The sequence below is a fragment of the Eretmochelys imbricata genome, chromosome 5 (genome assembly GCF_965152235.1).
Source record: "Eretmochelys imbricata isolate rEreImb1 chromosome 5, rEreImb1.hap1, whole genome shotgun sequence".
Classification (NCBI taxonomy): Eukaryota; Metazoa; Chordata; order Testudines; family Cheloniidae; genus Eretmochelys; species Eretmochelys imbricata.
In genome coordinates, this window is record NC_135576.1 from 100,420,910 (window position 1) to 100,441,782 (window position 20,873).

A 20,873-nucleotide genomic window follows, 5' to 3' on the forward strand; every position below is an offset into this window, starting at 1 on the left:
CTCTAATCTAGGGCTTAGAGATGAAAAATTAGTTCATGAACCTACTGTGTTGCTCTCAGCTTGTTGTTGTCAGTTTAGTTCTGTATTAGAATTAGGGTTGCCAGGTGTCCGGGTTTTGACCGGAACACCCAGTCAAAAAGGGACCCTGGCAGCTCTGGTCAGCACTGCTAACCGGGCTGTTAAAAGTCCAGATGGCACAGGGCTGGCAGGCTCCCTGCCTGGCTCTGCGCAGCTCCTGGGAAGCTGCAGGCATGTCCCTCCAGTACCTAGACATAGGGTGGCCAGCTATGGGGCTTCCGCGTGCTACCCCTGCCCCGAGCACCGACTCCGCAGCTCCCATTAGCTGGGAACCATGGTCAATGGGAGCTGCGGGGGCAGCATGCTGAGCCCCCTAGCCCCTCCACTGAGGAGCTGGACATGCCGGCTGCTTCCAGAAGTTGCCTGAGATAAGTTGCCGTCCGAACCCCCTCCCGCACCCCAACACTCTGCCCCAGCCCTGAGCCCCCTGCCCCAGCCTGGAGTCCCCTCCCGAACCCTGAACCCTTCATTTCTGGCCCCACCCTGGAGCCTACACCCCCAGTCAGAGCCCTCACCCCCTCCCACACCTCAATCCCCTGCCTCAACCCAGTGAAAATGAACAAGTGAGTGTGGGTAGGGGACAGCGAGCGATGGAGGGAGTGGCCTCAGGGCAGCACAGGGGGCGGGGCAAGGGTGTTTGGTTTTGTGCGATTAGAAAGTTGGCGCCGCTAATTAGAATTGAAAAGGGTACATTGGAATTTATAAAAAACTGCTCTACCTGTCTCCAAATAGCAGCAACAAAGGACTGCACCTGTGCCTCTATTGTTTCTGTGCTGAAACTTCTTCGGGAAGCAGAACACTGCTATCATTGTCCGTGTACTGCTGCTCGGTTTTTGACAACAGTAGTGGAGAAGTATGATAGGTAAAAGCAGTGGGACAGGCACAATCCCGAGGGGGATTTAAACACTTGGGGTGTGTAGGGAGTGGGAAGGTAGAGGGTTCCCACAGCCCTGTGCTGAATTTAAACATCTGATTTCTCAGAGGCAAAGTAATTATGCAGTGATGCAGTGTATTCTCATGTGTACAGTAGTGGAGGGTGTGTTGCTAATTTAGACAGTACCAAGGGGTTAATAGCGCTACAGCTATTGAAAAGAATGCAGGCATCAACCCTAAGAAAGATCAGCATGCTTCGGACAACTGATACAATTGCTATGTAAATCCCTCTTGGAGAGAGGGGGAGAGCCTGAGCTAGACCTGAGCGTGGCCGCTGCCTTCCAAAACACAGGCCTTTACCACTTGAGCTAAGTGGGAAATTCCACAGCTGGCATTAGAAGCAAGTTCCTTTACCCTCTGTGTGGCCAGCTGCTAGAGAGTAACCTCGCACTCTCCTAAATGGAAAGCCAAGTGCATTATTGCACGCTGCGTCCTACCTGCCTTATCTGGGTCCATTCTGTTTGTCCCTGTAACCATGCACAGTGATAACGTCACCCATATGTGAGGCTGAGGCGGTGCAGCTTGCAGGAAATTGCCAACTTTTTAGTGACCCACTAAACGTAAAGTATTGAAAATACAGCTTCAGTCTCCTAGCTGTCCTGAGCTGCAGACAGTCTCCTGGTAGCCTGTGTCAGCTCTGGGTCGAAACACTGAGTGAGGCACTGTAACTTGTCATGTGCTCATTCACTGAAGGCAGTTTTGAAAGTGCTGTGTGGGAGCAAACAGGCTCTTCAATTAAGACTCGATGCACTTGTGGAGGCCCCCCCCATCCCCCCCGCACAGGAATGTCTACACATGCGTTATAGAGGCTGTGACGCTAGAACAGTTGCTCCACGGGAAGGGCTTGAAAAACCCACTTGTCCAGGATGAGTAGAAATTTTACCTGAGTAGATGGGGCTAGGGAGCTGCTGGCTCCTTACTTGGTGGGGTGGGGGAAGGCCTGAATTTCATGGTCTCTGAGCCACTTCCTCTTGTTTGGGAAGGGGGAAAAGCTGCACCAGTGTTTTAAGGAAAGGGAGGAGAGGGAGAGCAGCATAGGCATTGCTTTTCTTGTACAGGATGGGGAGCAGTGCGTAAAGAAGTCCATGTGGAGAAGAGGTGCTGGAACACTGAGGGTCTCCTCTGTATCCAGGAGAGTGGTAACCTAAGAGCAGGCTGCAAAGAGGTGAGAGGGCCCATGTTCATTTGTTTGGGGGATAATGGAGCCCAGTATTCAGTAATGGTGGCAGTGGAGTGTGAGGAGGTGCACTGCTTCTTTAAATGTGTATCAGGAAGCCAGGCGAGGGGTAAGGTGCAGAGTGAGGCTTGGGGAGATTCTGGGCAGGAGCTCTGCAGTGAAGCAGGGAGACAGCAGCTTTAGGGTTAATGCTGTCACTCTGATTCCAATAGTTCCACGTTCAGCGCTGGAAGAAAGCGACTCTTTGTGATATCCTTTATCGCTGCTGCATGACATGAGAGAACCTAGAGTTTGTTGATTTGGTGGAGAGATTAGATCCCAGAATGTATTAATGGGGAGAGTGCCGGCGTGTATGTTGGAGAGAGCGAACAGAATTTATTTTATCTGGTGGGGAGCAGAACTGATGGGGCTGCGGGATGAGGATAAAGATGACTTGGTGCTGAGGAAGTGAAGAAGTAAACTAAAGAGACCTGGCTTTAATGGATGTTACCTTAGGAGTGGTGATGGAGTGAGTACTTCTCACCTGGCCAGGTAGATTGATCCTTTGGCAAGAAGCTGCTGGACATTTTCAAGCCCACAGAGATTAGTCACCAGGAAGAGCTGTTCTGTTAAATTAACTTTGTGACTGTCATGCAGTATTAGGTTTAAAGGAAATATGTCACCTCTTTACCAGAATGGATGCATCTGCCACTGCTTTTAGTAGCTTCTCAGGACTCCTTTTCTGTGGCCTAACTTCCTGATCAGATGGATTACAGCTGTAGGCTTCTTTTGAGAAGCTGCTGTCATAAAGGGGGCACCAACTGCAGCATCTCTAACCCATAACCCTTCTCAGCAATATGCCGTTTTATACCAAGCTTCACCTAAAGTTCAAGGTCCAGGCTCGTTGGTGCTAAATGTCTCTATTTACCCAGGATTGGACTTAAAATTCTTTGACAGTACGTCCGTAAGCAATTGCCAGAGTTGCTTTAATGAGCTTAACACACTGTCCTGACTGCATTTATTGCTACCAACTTATCTTAAACCTTTTGAAGAAAAACAGTTTTGTATTGGTAAGATCTTGACTTGTGAATGTTATGAATGAACATTTAATTATATGCTGTATTTTGTCCTACCCTGTGGAATGCAAAGCTCTGATTGTCATAGTCTGTTATGTGCTGTGAGAGGGGATGTGTGGAGGTTTGCATTGCTTCTTGTGCCAGGGAGAGCCGTTCCAGGCTTCTCAGTGTTTGCAGGCCAAGGCCAGTGAACGTCTGACCTACATACAGAATCCTGAAAACGGCTAGTGTGTGATTTGTGTATTGTCTCCTCCCCACCCCTCTCCAGTTAACACCTGCTTTGGGAGACTTTCACTCTGTGTTGGTGCTGGGTGATTTTCATCTCAGCTAGCAGCTTTGTCCGGGTGGATGAAAACATTTTTATTAACGTTTTCTTTTGGAGAATTATCAATAGCTTTGCATTTCCTGACATTTAAAAATGCTAAGTAATGGCTGTTTGGCTTCCCACCCCTGACCTTTTACCTGAGTAGAGAACATGATTATATGGCAGTAGTGCACAGAAATGTTTCCTAATTACTGTAGACACTTTGAACAAACCTCAATGAATATTCTTATCCCAGGTAGTTTCTTATCCCAGGTTTTAGCAATTCACTATAAACACAAAAAAGAGCAGGGAAGAAAATGTGAATGGAGGGAATATTTCCTTTTCCTCATAGTTCCTTCATAATGCTCACACCAGGGAGAGATGAGCATTTCCTTTCCTCTACATTTTATTTATCCTGGGTGAGAGAATTAATAACTGCTCACAGCTGAGCTGTGGATACTGAATGTAACTAGAGCCTGCTGAGATAATCACAGTTAACACACAGGTCTGTAACCCAGGTCCTAGTCTGAGGCCAGATCCACACTACCAATTTACATCGATATAACTATGTCGCTTTCGGGGGTGTGTGTGAAAAATCCACCCCCCTGAGTGATGTAGTTATACCGACCTCACCCCCAGTGTAGACTGCACTATATTGAAGGGAGACAGAGCTACCACCACCTTCCGCAGTGGTGGATTAACTATGTCGACGGGAAAAGCTCTCCGGTTGGCGCAATAGCGTCTTCACTAAAGTACTACAGTGATGCAGCTGCAGCGCTGTCTGTGTAGACAAGCCCTTAGTGGGAGAATCACGTAATTCCACTCCAAAGGAGGTGATGGCTGGAGGCTCGTTGCCTTTGCAGATGCACTCAGAGTGGACAGTGGTGCAGCTAGCTTGTTAACTGAAGTTAGCTGGTGATGAATGACAAAAACGATGCTCAGGGTTTGGGGATACTTAATGGATGAGAAATAGGGTTTCGCAGTGCTGTGCTAAATTCACAGTCTCAAGTTAAGCATGGCCTTAGACGACCATAGCCATGCAGACACACTGTAGGCAGTATGCCCATAGAGGTATAATTGCCCCTGCACCAAAATCCAACTGCATGAGCTACCAAGAGGCAAGACTATGGCAGGTGTGTATGCCCTTTTCTCTCCTTCCACTGTTCCTAAGGTGTAGCCAAAGCATTACTTGATGTGTCCTCTTAACTGCACACAAGAATCATAGGACTGACGGTTTGCAAATTAAAATGTAATATATATCTGGTAGATACAGAAAAGATGACTTTCTGCAGAGCACCTGCCACAGATCTTAAAGGGAGTAAAGCGAGTTTCAATGATAGGCCCTTGTGCAATAGGAACTGAAAGAAAAAATGGGGTCACTCCCACCCAGCTATACATAAATGTATTTGGCTGCTCCTTGTAGGTGAACGTCAATTGTTCAGCTTCATAAAGTCTAGCAATAGGCTATGGTGTTCTTGGTATTTTAATTATCGGAATCTAGAATTATGGAATATTTTATCCTCTCTAAGTTCTTCTTCTCATTTGACTCTCACTGACATATCTCTCCTTCCTTTAAATAATTCTTCACAAGATTCTGAGACCCATTCCCTTTGAGGGGTCTCAGAGCCTGGGAGCCAGCCTGAATGTGTACACTGCTATTTTTAGCACGATAGCATTAGGCCAGGTGGGTTGACCCAGGCTCTGAGACTTGCTGCTGTGTGTCTTTTTTTGTAGTGTAGATGTACCCTATGAGTCCCAGATAAACTGAGTCCCAGCTCATGAGTTTCCCTGCCTTTGCACAGGAAAATCCCTTCTAAGGCATCTGTCCCTAATTTGCAGATTGGAGATTTATAAATTAAATATGCTAGAGAATATTCATTAACAATCTTAACTGAGAATTTCTGAACTTTAAAAAAAGTAAAAGTGTGCGTACACACTGTGAAGTCGGCACAGCTGTTTTAGCAAGTGAAGAATTAATAACCTTTAATAACCTTTAAGAATTAATAACCATTAATAACCTTTAGTTAAAGTTAACCAGGCTTTTGGTACCGAATACTTTTGTTGATCTTGTAGAAATCTTCTATTTCACTTCTGAAGACCACTTACACAGAAAGGGAGTTGCTTTATTAAGAAGCAGTATTGACCATTTCTATCAAACAACCTGTGCACTATGCATGTTAACCTTTGAACCCGTGAATCTGCATCCCCCCTTCTTCCACCAACTAAGGTATATGAGCAGTTTTCTAAAATTCTCTCAAAGCTGCCCTATCACCCACACTAACAATGATGGCAGTGCTAAGTAGACAGGCTACCAGATTTTTAACCTTCAGTGATCTATATTTACTTTGAACAGCTGCCGATGACATGATGAAAACGCCAGCAGCTGCTCAACATGAGCTGTTTCGCTATTGGTGGAGCGGCACTAATGCCAGAGCAGTGGTGGGAAAATTTCAGAATATAGCCAGTGTAGGCGCACCCTTAACTTACTGTGTGAAACACCCTTATTATAAACAGCATCTCACGAAATACAGGCCAACTGCCAAGAACAGCTTTATGTAAACAGAGCAAATGCTTGTAAAGTACAGCTGAGTCTGGCTTCAGTAACCAGCTCCTCTAAAGGAAACTAAAGCTTTATTTTTATTTGACAGACATTAGTCAAACCAGAATTATGTCAGCCAAACTCATCTGCAGTACAGCAAGCAAGCAGTTTCCCCCGAAACAGGCTAAGGTTAAAAAGAATCCCTAAAGTGTCATTTAATATACATTAGGATGAGTAAGCAATAACCCTGTAACCTAAGTCTAGCAGGACTAATCAGCAGGGAGAATGCTCTTCAGTGTTGAAGTGTAGAAAGGTCTTTGTCTTTGAAGTGTAGAAATTTCTCTCTAGTAACCAGAAGCAAAGCTTTTATTTAAAAGAAAAAACCGGTTTCTAGAGCTCCTGGCAGTGAAGATATCCTAGTTACGTGAATTAGTGTTACCGTTTGCTTACTTCAGTGTGTTTGCAGACTCAGTAGCATTCACCATGTGTAAGAGTGGGAATTTCACTTAACCCCCTACTCATCTTCATGAGGACCATTTGTATGCTGGTGACACACAGGTCCTAACTGTACCAGGGCCTCACAATTCCTGCAGCTCCCCAGTCAGTTCTGTAGCAAATGGAAAATTCTGAGGCAATATTGATGGCAAAAATCATTCCAAAGCATGTTTTTGTTGGATCAATTTAAAAAGACAATTCTACAGATTGCACACAGTTATATTTTAGAAACTTTTCCTATTTGCATCGAGGTAGAATAATAACAATCCGGAGTAGGGCATGCTATGTTTGACCAGAAATTCCCAGGGAATGATGTGGAAAACACTCCCTTTCATTATGCATTGGCTTGATGAGCCAAAGTCACAGGGAGATGTAGGATTCCTTGCCGGAAGAGTGGTGCTATGAGGAATGACAGGTGCGACAGGGAGCCCCAAAGGACACAACTGAGCTATCCACGTTTTTCTTGGTTCTTCACTCAAATTTTTTTGGGGAGTGGGAGGAGGGTCGAACCAATGACAAGGGCTTCTACCATTTTAAAAAGTTCTGCTAAACATCAAAACCTGCTAGACTTCCCCTATTAGTGTTTTTTGCATGCTCTTACATAGCTTGTTATGGGAAAGTTTGTTTACTGTGTGCTCTTACGCTGTACATAATTTTGCCCTTTTATTATTCTGCCCAGGCTAGTTTTAGCCCCATACTGCAAGCCCCACAAACCCAAGTCAGTTGACACAGGCTCTGAGATTTGCTGCCACAGGTCTCTTTATTTTTTGTCGTATAGACATCTTATTTGTGGGGAGGGGTAAAGGACCAATAGGAGCAATAGATGCTGCACCATTTATGTAGCTGGGAGTGTTCCACTCTGAATCTTGCTGAATCCTTTTAGAACCTACAGGCCTTGGGCCATCTCACTGGCTCCCTGCTTCAAGCTCAGCTCCTGCAGGGGCAATACTGTAAAGGTCTCCATATAGGCCAGTGCTGTAAGAAGAGGCTGGGAGGAAGGCAGATAAGTTAATGTGACATGATTAGGATCTGCATTTACTTGCCTGAAAAAGCTGAAAGGATTTCCAAGGGAGCTACCAGGCTTCCTTTTTCACCCCTCTTCCCATAAATCCTGCCGAGATGCTTCTGTGGGACTTGTGGGAGGGGGGAAGATGTCACAGTGGTGGATGACTTTGTTGAAATGTTCAATGTAGTCCCAAAGCAAATACCTGCAGTACAGGATGTGGTTAGCTGCTCATAGGTGACTGTGTAAATCATAAAGGGTCATGTTGTGCCTCCTTGGGGCAGAGCACATGGGTACAGGCTAGGAGAGTGATGCCATCAGAGGATTGTTTCTTTTGCAATGTGGCATGAGCCAGACCAGCAACAACTGAGTGAACAGCCAATATCACCAACTTAATTCCCCCAACCAACCAGACTTTAGCAGGGAAATTAATTCACTTATGCATTTGCTTCACCTGCAATGTGGAAAAGCTTAGCAGGATTAAAAAATGAACGGGGTGTTTATATGGAACCTGTGAACATTCACGGTTACATGAGATGGGATTAAAAAGAAATTACAAGGGATATAAACCCTCATTCTCCAGGGCATAAGTCAGTCACTAACACGCTGAGTTTAGGAAGAATGGTGCTATCATTAATCTTGCTCTGGATATACATCTCTATGTATCTTAGGCCCGATTCTTCACTGCCATGTACCTGATGTAGTTATCTGCTGTCATGATTACAGGACTAGCTACATCTCTGACTCATTCCCTGGTCTCTGAGTGCACATTCCAAGCATGTCAGACCTTTCTTAGGATGGAATCCTGCAGTTCTCCCACTCTTACATGACGTCCTAGCCCACAGTGTCCTGTGCTTACCTTCAACAGTTCCAACTGGGTTCAGGTACCTGTGGTTTTTCCATTCAGGAGCTTGTGACCAGTGGTTAACAGAGTGACCGGGCAGCCTTCTTAGACCAAAGTGTCTTTAATCTTAACAGTAAGAACAATGCATAGTAAAGAACAGTGTTATCAGACACAGAAATGAACACCATTTGTTGGGGAAGAGTCAGCACAGTGTTTGTAAAGGGAAATCATGCCTCACCAATCTACTGGAATTCTTTGAGAGGGGTCAACAAAAACATGGACAAAGGAGATCCGGTAGGTATTGTGTACGTAGACTTTCAGAAAGTCTTTGACAAGGTCCCTCACTAAAGGCTCTTAAGCAAACTAAGCAGTCATGGGATAAGAGGGAAAATCCTCTTAAGGATCAGTAACTGGTAGAAAGATAGGACAGAAAGAGTAACAATCAAAGGTCTGTTTTTAGAATGGAGAGTGATACACAGCGGGATCCCCCCAAGGATCTGTACTGAGACCAGTGCAGTTAAGCATATTCATATATGATCTGGATAAAGGGGGTTAAACAGTGAGGTGGCAAAGTTTGCAGACGATACAAAATTACTCCATGAGAGTTAAGTCCAAAACAGACTGCAAAGCGTTACAAAGGGATCTCACAAAACTGGGTGATGAAGTTCAGCTTTGATAAATGCAAAGTAGTGCACACTGGAAAACATAATCACAACTATATATACAAAGTGATTGTGTCTAAATTAGCTGTTAGCACTCAAGAAAGAGATTTTGGAGTCATTGTGGATAGTTCTCTGAAAACATCTGCTCAATGTGCAGCGGCAGTCATAAAAGCTAACAGAATGTTAGGAACCATTAGGAAAGAGAGAGATAATAAGACAGTAAATATCATAATGCCACTATATAAATCCGTGGCCCATACCTAGAATACTGTGTGCAGTTCTCGTTGACCAATCTCAAAAGAGAGAGATTAGAAATGGAAAAAGCACAGAGAAGGGCAAAAAAAAATGATTAGGGGTATGAAACAGCTTCCATATGAGGAGAGATTAATAAGACTGGGACTTTTTAGCTTGGAAAAGAGATGAGTAAGAGGGGATATGATATCATAGAGGTCTATAAAATCATGAATGGTGTGGAGAAAGTGAATAAGTGTTTGTTTTACACCTTCACATAACACAGGAACCAGAAGTCACCAAATGAAATTAATAGGCAGCAGGTTTAAAACAAACATAAGAAAGTATTTCACACGACTCTCGGACATCGTTGCCATCAGATGTTGTGAAGGCCAAAAGTATAAGTGGACTCAAAAAAGAATGAGGTAAAGTTCCTGGAGGATAGGCCCATCAGTGGCTATTAACCAACATGGTCAGGGATGCAACCCCATACTCTAGGTATCCTTATGCTTCTGACTGCCAGAAGCTGGGACTGGAGGACAGGGGATGGATCATTTGATAATTGCCCTGTTCTGTTCATTCCCTCTGGAGCACCTGGCATTGGCCACTTTTGGAAGACCGGATACTGGGCGAGATGGACCATTGGTTTGGCCCAGTATGACTGTTCTTATGTTCATAAAGTAATAGATAAAGTTTTTTCAAACAACAAATACTCTATATGCATGTCTCTTACCCTATCACCATAGGATGGAAGGTCTAGCTTCAGACCCCTAAGTGCGTGGGTGTCTGTCTGTTCCCTGCAAACTGCTCTGAAACAACTGCGTACCTCCTCTGGACAGAGAGAGACCTGAATGGTTTATAGCCTTTTGATCTGTTGGTTCTCAGTACTGACAAAACAAGCTATAAAACCTGAATGGGGCCAGGCAAGTAGGATCTTCCCAGTTTATAGCCCAGACATTGTCTCTTAACTCCTGAAGTGTTTATATAGCATTCAGAAACTATTACAGAACACCCCACCTATTTCACATCTACATCTATGCAAAATGTCACCAACAATGTAAGTCAGGGGATAATTCTAACTTGGTAGGGTTTGTCCGGGTATAAATGACCAGGCAAGGTGCAGTGGAGGATTGGGCCCTTTGGTCTTTTGTGACCAGTAAAGATTTTTAACAAAGCTTTGTGCATTAGTAAAGAACCCGCTTTCTGAAAAAGGTGCAAAATTGAATCTCGGGGCAGAGGAGAGCTTGAGTATCTAATTCAAAACAATTTAAAAACTGCTTCATTGAGCAATATTACTTTATATAGCTAGTCTCTGCTTGTTTTGCATTTACCCTTAAGACTTTAGTTCATAGTATTCACACGCAGGCATGGGATAAGCATGTAAAAACATGGGGCTAGTAAGGGCAGAAACCTTAAGGGTGGGAATGAAAAATGTAAGCTCCTTTTCTAATTCTCTTTTGTACATTCTCTCTATTAGAGGGTATGTGTTGTGTTTTCTTCCTCTTTATGGAGTTGCATTTTTCATTTGAACTCTCCTGTCATCCATAGCCTTGTCCATGTTAGGAAAGCTTCTCACTGACCATGGTGCAGCTGAACATGGTTTATTTTGGCCTGCATCTCCAAGTAAACCATGTACAGCGCTGTTCCAGGAATGGTTAACACCTAGTGCACCACACGTTCTGAATCTGTGCCTGTTAAACACAATTGAGCATCGATTTAGCTGATCTGCACCTATGCAGACAGTACAGTTCAGCATGTATTGCGACAAGAGAGAGATATTAAAACATTGTTTTGTAGAATATATTTGGCTTATGTCAAGCTAGGCCAGCTTTTTCCATCTTGGGACAGACACTTGACAGTTGCATTCCATTTCAGAAAGTCAAGAATCAATTCTTAGGGCTTGTCTACACTGGCACTATACAGCACTGCAACTTTCTCGCTCAAGGGTGTGAAAAAACACCCCCCTGAGCGCGGCAAGTTTCGGCACTATAAAGTGGCAGCATAGATAGTGCAGCAGCACTGGGAGCTACTCCCATCGTGGAGGTGGTTTTTTAGAGCCCTGGGACAGCTCTCTGCCAGCGCTCTGCCGCGACGGCAGCGCTTCAATGTTTCCAGTGAAGACGTGCCCTTAGTGTTTTTCCACAGTACCGTGGTTAGCTGTCTGGGTTCTCTTTCCCAGTCACTGTGCTAAATTGCTGCAGTGATTTCTTCTTGCTTCCTAATTCTTATTTTATGCACAGAAGTACACCAGTTTAAAGGTGCAATTTTAAAATGGATTTAGTTAAAACCCTGTGCAACTTTGGAATTGATACATGTGTGGCCATACAGGTTTTGCAGCAGCTCAGCTTGGACATGAGCTACACGTACATTAGGTCAACATAGCTGTGATGGGCAGGGGTATGAAAAAAATCTATGCTGACCTAACTGCCAGAGAAGACGCAGCTTTGTAGATGGAAGAGGGCTGCTGTCGTTTGGGGAGGTGGTCTTTTGTGCAGCAACAGGGGAAAAAAACCTTCTGTCAGTGTAGGCTGTGTCTACATTACAGGGTTATGCCAGCATAGCATAGCATAGTGTAGACCTACCCGAAGGCCTATGCTGGTGTACTGCTATAGTGTAGACGCTTCAGAGATGGAAGGAGTTTTCCTGCTGGTGTAGTTAATCTGCACCCTCAAGAAGTGGTACTTAGGTTGACGGAAGAATTCTTCCATGGACCTAGTGGTGTCTACACCGGGACTGGGGTCAGTTTAATTAGGTCTGTCTGGGGTGTGACTTTTTCACACCTCTGAGCAATGTAGCTAGGTTCACCTAAGGTTTTAGCTTTGAGCAGGCCCTGGTCTACACTTAAAATTTAGCTCACTGTAGCTGTGGCACTCAGAGGGGAAAGGGAGAGGGAGGGGGTGAGTTTAAAAATCCACACCCCTGACCAACATAGCTAGCCTGACCTAACTCCTGGTGTAGACACGGTTAGGTCAATGAAAGAATGTTTCCATTGTGGTGGCTGCTGTCGCTCAGGGAGGTGGTGTTCCTACAACAGAAAACCCCTTCTATCTCCTTATGCTGCAGCTATGCTGTGGGGTTCAGCTACATTTGAAGCTGTGTGTGACAAAGTTCCTGCTCTACCTTGGTGGGTCTTGCGCTTATTGGCGGATTTGCTCGCCTTGGAGCTTCACGATAGCCCTCAGCTTGGCCATTTTTCTGAACCCACAGTCCAGGTCGACGACTCCTGTGTCTGACCAGGAGTTGGGAGGATTTGTGGGGAACCCGGGCCCGCCCTCTACTCTGGGTTCCAGCCCAGGGTCCTGTGGAATGCAGCTGTCTAGAGTGCCTCCTGGAACAGCTGTGCGACAGCTACAACTCCCTGGGCTACTTCCCATGGCCTCCTCCCAGCACCTTCTTTATCCTCACCATAGGACCTTCCTCTTGGTGTCTGATAATGCTTGTACACCTCAGTCCTCTAACAGTCCGCATTCTCACTCTCAGCTTCTAGTGCCTCTTGCTCCCAGCTCCTCATACGCATACCACAAACTGAAGTGAGCTCCTTTTTTAAAAACCCAGGTGCCCTGATTAGCCTGCCTTAATTGATTCTAGCAGCTTTTTGATTGGTTGCAGGTGTTCTAATCAGCCTGTCTTAATTGTCTCCAGAAGGTTCCTGATTGTTCTGGAACCTTTCCTGTTACCATACCCAGGGAAAAGGGACCTACTTAGCCTGGGGCTAATATATCTGCCTTCTATTACTCTCTTATAGCCATCTGGCCCAGCCCTGTCACATGTGATTTTAGGGCACAACATACAGTTTTTGTATCACTTGAATCATGTATGTTTAAACACCAATGCAGTTCAAGTGGTACAACCCCCAGTGCGGATGCAGTTATACCAGTATAAGTAGAGCTCTGCATGGATACACATTTATATTTGTGGATGCGGATATAATTTGGAATCTGCTTAACTGCAGGGCTCTCCCAGGAACCACAGCGGCAAAAGTAGCAGAACGTGGGGCTGCCGCTCCCACAAGCCAGTGCCCCGCACCGGAGGAGCTGCTGGCGTGGCTGCACCGACCCTAAACAGGAGACGCAGACAGCTGCGTGGAAGGGACAGAAGCAGGGTTGGGAGCGGTACAGCTGCTCCAGGGGAGCTGACGGCACAGGGCGCTGGCTCCTGGGAGCGGCGGCCCCACGTTCTGCTCCTTTCGCTGCTGTGGTTTCTGGGAGAGCCCTGCGGTTCCGCGGATATAAATTTGTATCCATGCAGGGCTCTAAGTATAAGGGGAAGGGGAGGAGCGGGCGTGTTATACTTTATAGCTATCTGACTACACCGGTATAACTGGTAAAACTTTCCTGTCTTACCAGTTATACAGGTGTAGTCAGATAGCTATAAAGTATAACACGCCCGCTCCTCCCCTTCCTCTCCCCCCCCCCCCGACACTTTTTATTCTGATGTAAAAGTGGGGGAGAGCATGGGGGTTGGTTTATCTTAAACCCCTTCCCAAATACTGTAAACTAAACTGAAAAAGGCCCTTTTTTATACTGGATTAAGACCATCGCCTATGGGGAGAGGAGGGAGTTTTATACCTCAGTAACACTAATTGGCCTAATTTCATGCCTGAGCCTATATCATAAAAGCTTTTCCACGTAGAAAAGACCGAAAAGTGTGCTTATATTGTGCATAGACAAGACCGCGCTAATTAGGCCTCAACTGGAGTATTGTGTCCAGTTCTGGGCACCTCATTTCAGGAAAGATGTGAACAAATTGGAGCAAGTCCAGAGAAGAGCAACAAAAATTATTAAAGTTCTAGAATACATGACCTATGAAGGAACACTGAAAAAACTGGCTTTGTTTAGTTTGGAAAAGAGAAGACTGAGAGGGGACATAAGTTTTCAAGTACATGAAAGGTTGTTACGAGGAGGCGGGAGAAAACTTGTTCTTAACCTCTGAGGATAGCACAAGAAGCAGTGGGCTTAAATTGCAGCAAGGGAGGTTTAGGTTGGACATTAGGAAAAACTTCCTAACTGTTAGGGTGGGTAAGCACTGGAATAAATTGCCTAGGGGGGTGGTGGAATCTCCATCATTGGAGATTTTTAAGAGCAGGTTAGACAAATACCTGTCAGGGATGATCTAGATGATAGTTAGTCCTGCCATGAGTGCAGGGAACTGGACTAGAAGATCTCTCAAGGTCCCTTCCACTCCTATGATTCTAAGACCTCAGAGCTCCTCAACAGATGTTTGCTTTGGATTTCCTTGATACAGATTCAAACTGAATGGAAAGCTGCAAATTGACATTGTCTGTGTTAACAAAGAACAGGATGCCTGATATTGCAATGAATATATTAGAAGCTGATAACTTTAAGCTTAAACATTCAGCATGGCAAGCTAAAAGTTGTCTTTTTTTATTGACAAACTTTTCATGGAGCTTACAGTATCTAAGGTATCCTAAATACAGAGGTGAACGCTGTGCAGTTGGAAGACGGAACAGTGTTCTAGGTTTTGTTCTTTGGGAGGAAAATGGTTATACTTTATTAAAAGCTTTCATATTTTAAACATTGGCTCTCACTGCAAATTTGACAAATTGGATGCATTTTCTTTTGTCCGCTGTGCTTGTTGATTCAGAAATCTGATATCCTGTTATGACTGACATTTAACTGTACAACAGGCCACATCTGGGACCTCAGAAGCTGTGTGTGTTTGCTTTGCAGGCTGTCTAGGATGCTTTCATTATTATTTTGTGATCATAACCTTTGTTCATTTTGCCCATATAACAACTTTTTCACTTCCCTGCTTATTACAGTATTGCCCTAGTCTGTAGTTCCTTCCACATAGGAGATCATAAATGGTAAACACTTGTTGCAGTGAGGTTCTTTTTGTTTCTCAGAAAATGGATGGCTAAGTCCATTTATCCCTCTCTTTCTAGATATGCAACAATAAGATACATAAGCCCTATTGGGAAACAACATACTTGCATGTACGTCACAAGGGACAAATAATTGCTAACACAACTGTTGTAATTTTCACTAAATGTAAACAAGTGTGATTTGCCTGTTTCGTGCTTCAAATGAGTTTCTAAAGCATCGTCTGATTTTTTGCTCATTCTGATTAGTGTTCTAAAACTTTACTCATGTAGCAAAGTATTTAAAACAAATGTAACTGGAAACATATGACTAGTTTACAGGGGACCTGTCAGTAGGGGGTCAAGGGAAGGTATTTGTGGGGAAAGTGGTGGTCGTGCTATATCTTGACTTTAGCAAAGCTTTTGATATGGTCTCCCACAGTATTCTTGCCAGCAAGTTAAAGAAGTATGGGTTGGATGAATGGACTATAAGGTGGATAGAAAGCTGGCTAGATTGTCGGGCTCAATGGGTAGTGATCAACGGCTCGATGTCTAGCTGGCAGCCGGTATCAAGCAGGGTGCCCCAGGGGTTAGTCCTAGGGCCAGTTTTGTTCAACATCTTCATTAATGATCTGGATGATGGGATGGATTGCACCCTCAGCAAGTTCGCTGATGACACTAAGCTGTGGGGAGAGGTAAATACCCTGGAGGGCAGGGATAGGGTCCAGAGTGACCTAGACAAATTGGAGGATTGAGCTAAAAGAAATCTGATAGGGTTCAACAAGGACAAGTGCAGAGTCCTGCACTTAGGATGGAAGAATCCCATGTACTGCTACAGACTGGGGAACTACTGCCTAAGCAGCAGTTCTGCAGAAAAGGACCTGGGGATTACAGTGGACAAGAAGCTGGATATGAGTCAACGGTGTGCCCTTGTTGCCAGAAGGCTAACGACCTATGGGGCTGAATTAGTAGGAGCATTGCCAGTAGATCGAGGTGAGGCCACATCTGGAGTATTGCGTCCAGTTTTGGGTCTGCCACTACAGAAAGGATGTGGACAAATTGGAGAGAGTCCAGCAAAGGGCAATGAAAATGATTAGGGGGCTGGGGCACATGACTTATGAGGAGAGGCTGAGGGAACTGGGCTTATATTTAGTCTGCAGAAGAGAAGAGCAAGGGGGGATTTGATAGCAGCCTTCAACTATCTGAAGGGGGGTTCCAAAAAGGATGGAACTAGGCTGTTCTCAGTGGTGGCAGATGACAGAACAAGGAGCAATGATCTCAAGTTGCAGTGGGAGAGGTCTAGGTTGGATATTAAGAAACACTATTTCACTAGGAAGGTGGTGAAGCACTGGAATGGGTTACCTAGGGAGGTGGTGGAATCTCCATCCTTAGAGGTTTTTAAGGCCCGGCTTGACAAAGCCCTGGCTGGGATGATTTAGTTAGGATTGGTCCTGCTTTGAGCAGGGGGTTGGACTAGATGACCTCCTGAGGTCTCTTCCAACCCTAATCTTCTATGATTCTACTCCAAACTCCACCCATTGGAGACGACAAAATAAGATGACACTCTCAGATTGTGCAGATGTTAAAAATCTGATCACACATGCTGTGCTCTTTTTGGTTTCTCCCCCTTACTGGAGTTCTAATACATAGAATCATAGAATATCAGGGTTGGAAGGGACCCCTGAAGGTCATCTAGTCCAACCCCCTGCTCGAAGCAGGACCAATTCCCAGTTAAATCATCCCAGCCAGGGCTTTGTCAAGCCTGACCTTAAAAACTTCCAAGGAAGGAGATTCCACCACCTCCCTAGGCAACGCATTCCAGTGTTTCACCACCCTCTTAGTGAAAAAGTTTTTCCTAATATCCAATCTAAACCTCCCCCACTGCAACTTGAGGCCATTACTCCTCGTTCTGTCATCTGCTACCATTGAGAACAGTCTAGAGCCATCCTCTTTGGAACCCCCTTTCAGGAAGTTGAAAGCAGCTATCAAATCCCCCCTCATTCTTCTCTTCTGCAGGCTAAACAATCCCAGCTCCCTCAGCCTCTCCTCATAAGTCATGTGTTCTAGACCCCTAATCATTTTTGTTGCCCTTCGCTGGACTCTCTCCAATTTATCCACATCCTTCTTGTAGTGTGGGGCCCAAAACTGGACACAGTACTCCAGATGAGGCCTCACCAATGTCGAATAGAGGGGGACGATCACGTCCCTCGATCTGCTCGCTATGCCCCTACTTATACATCCCAAAATGCCATTGGCCTTCTTGGCAACAAGGGCACACTGCTGACTCATATCCAGCTTCTCGTCCACTGTCACCCCTAGGTCCTTTTCCGCAGAACTGCTGCCTAGCCATTCGGTCCCTAGTCTGTAGCGGTGCATTGGATTCTTCCGTCCTAAGTGCAGGACCCTGCACTTATCCTTATTGAACCTCATCAGATTTCTTTTGGCCCAATCCTCCAATTTGTCTAGGTCCTTCTGTATCCTATCCCTCCCCTCCAGCGTATCTACCACTCCTCCCAGTTTAGTATCGTCCGCAAATTTGCTGAGAGTGCAATCCACACCATCCTCCAGATCATTTATGAAGATATTGAACAAAACCGGCCCCAGGACTGACCCCTGGGGCACTCCACTTGACACCGGCTGCCAACTAGACATGGAGCCATTGATCACTACCCGTTGAGCCCGACAATCTAGCCAGCTTTCTACCCACCCTATAGTGCATTCATCCAGCCCATACTTCCTTAACTTGCTGACAAGAATACTGTGGGAGACCGTGTCAAAAGCTTTGCTAAAGTCAAGAAACAATACATCCACTGCTTTCCCTTCATCCACAGAACCAGTAATCTCATGATAAAAGGCGATTAGATTAGTCAGGCATGACCTTCCCTTGGTGAATCCATGCTGGCTGTTCCTGATCACTTTCCTCTCATGCAAGTACTTCAAGATTGATTCTTTGAGGACATCCATTGGCTTTGCTGGGTTCCTCTGTGGGACTCAGTCAGATGCCCTGCTGAACTTCTGCTGGCTTGGCTCCTCCTTAGCTGGGGTCTGGGAGGGAATAAGTGGTGGTACTCTTGCTAAACCTACTCAACTTGTGGGGCAAAAATAACCCGAGCACACAGAGTAAATTGTGTAGATTTTGGTAAGAGTCTCCCCTCTCCTCCCCTTTAATATACCTTGATGAGTAGCAAAATAGCTAACCATGTTGACCTCTAAATTATCATCACTGGCACTTATTGAAGTGAATGGAATACCTCACCTTACAGCTATTTGTTCCATGCAGTGGTGTTGTAGCCGTGTGGCTCTCAGGATGTTAGAGATACTACCTCATCCGCCCTATCTCTCTAGCTGTTGTTTCAGGCTGTCTGCAAACTCAGTTACCTCTATATCAGTGGTTCCCAAACTTGTTCCGCCGCTTGTGTAGGGAAAGCCCCTGGTGGGCCGGCCGGTTTGTTTACCTGCCGCGTCCGCAGGTTCGGCTGATCGCGGCTCCCACTGGCCGCGGTTCGCTGTTCCAGGCCAATGGGAGCTGCTGGAAGCGGCGTGGGCCGAGGGACATACTGGCTGCCGCTTCCAGCAGCTCCCATTGGCCTGGAGCAGCGAACCACAGCCAGTGGGAGCCACCATCGGCTGATCCTGCGGACGCGGCAGGTAAACAAACCGGCTGGCTCGCCAGGGGCTTTCCCTGCACAAGTGGTGGAACAAGTTTGGGAACCACTGCTCTATATCATTGGCACTTTGGTCAGTCACGTTTTCTTCACAAACATAACAGCTAGAGAGATGTTTCTTACCCTCCCCCCCGCTTCCTCCCACCCCACCCCGCAAAAAGCTGAAATTATAGAACCAGAAGGCAGTATGGGAGAGGAGACAGAATGCTATTCCAGCCCTGGCCCTCAGGTTAAAATTAATGGCCCAGATCTTCTGCCGCAGCCAAGGAGGGCGTTTGCAACTGAGGGGGGTCCAGAATGGACAGCCAGCTTTAAGCCACTTTTGCGCTTTATTGAATCTGCTGTGCATTAGGCTGGTCCCCGGTGTAAATCCTTCCTAACTTGGTACATTTACCCAGGTTCCCAAGGCATCCATATGGCATGGGTGATTAGCAGTGGGTAGGGGTATCCCTACCTCACATGTCTCCTGGCCACCTCTCCTGTGCTGAGACATGTAGGATCCTCTTTTAGGCTACATCTGCACTGAGAAATTTCAGTCATTCTCCCACAGTTTGTCTAGCACAGGTGCAGCTGCACTGATGCCAGCAACTGTGGGAGCTCTAGCATTCATGTGCTCTAGGTGTTTTTACCACCAGGTTATCTAACCCTGCTTAGACAATGGTGGTAAAAATCACCTGCTCGGTCGACACCCTTTCCGCCGTTGTCAGCACTGATGTTGCTGCTCTGGTGCTAGACCAGCATGGGAAAATTGCTAAAAATCCTGTGTAGACAAAGCAGTTAGAAATCCTAAGGCTTATATTTTAACCCTGAGTCCACATTGCATAGTGGTCCTGTTTATAGTAGATCATGTGTTGGCAACACCTAGGCTTCGGCCTATCCCACCTGACAAGCCAGCCAACTTTGAATTAAAACACCACCGTGCTTGAGATAAGGGTATCTTGGGTGGACTGGACTCCAATCAAGGACAACATGCAAGTTAACTTTTTACTGAAGATAAGCCTTCGGACACTCAAAATGATCAGCTATTGGATCTATATACTGAAAAGGAGACTCCATACAGTGCTGTCTAAAACTGTCAAATTTTAACTGCCTTTTTCTTGTTGTTTCAGGTTGCATGTCTGGTTGGACTTGATGCATGAAATTTGCATGACTCCTAACAACATATTTCTGGATTTGTCAGTGAACAAACATGGCCTACCCAGCGAATATTAGTGGCAGTACCTCAGGTAACTAACTTTGGGACGCTTTTCCCTATTGCATTGTGTTTTTAAACTCTCTTTCTATAAAATTGTGAATCTGTGAGAAAGATCAAGGTTCAAATGACTCTAAACAAATATTTCAAAGTGTTTTCCTGATAGATGAATGTTTGTTTTTTTTCTCCTTAGTTATTTTTGTTTCCTCTTTTGAGGTATTTTGCAAATAGCTCTCCTAGCTTGAACATACGAACTAAGGTTCTAGTGACAGATCCTCACCTGGTGTAAATCAGCCTAGCTGCACGGAAGTAACTGCACTGCACTAGTTTGCACTAGAGGTGGATCTGCCTCATAGAGTTTCACTGCAGAAAAACAAATGGATATTATGCTATAGTTGTAGTGGAGTTTTAGGCCTGAAGAGCTCTCATGTGTGACATCGGAAGCCTATGGTGTTAAACATCCCTTATGTGTCTAACTATACTTCTTTTGGTTTCCACCATCATTTAGAATAAATTTTAATTATTCATTTTACTTTCCCTTCTTTGGGCTATGAAGATCCATGCACATTTATTTGGGTCTCGGTACTCTTTAAAATTTGAGTCCAAGGGATGTTCAAGGGTTATTGATAAGGCTGATAGATCAGAAGGGGTCAGAGATTAGAGGACAGTTGATAAAAGTGCTACAGCGCTTTTCCTCACTGTTCTGTCAATATTTTCTTGCTCTCTGGGGCATTCCACAAACATGACTTTAGCATACTACGGGCAGGCCTTCAGCACGGACTACATGGAGAATTTCGGGTACAAGGCAGAAACTTTAACATCAATGCACTAAGTTTTTCTAATATATGTATGTATGTATGTATGCTAGCAGCAT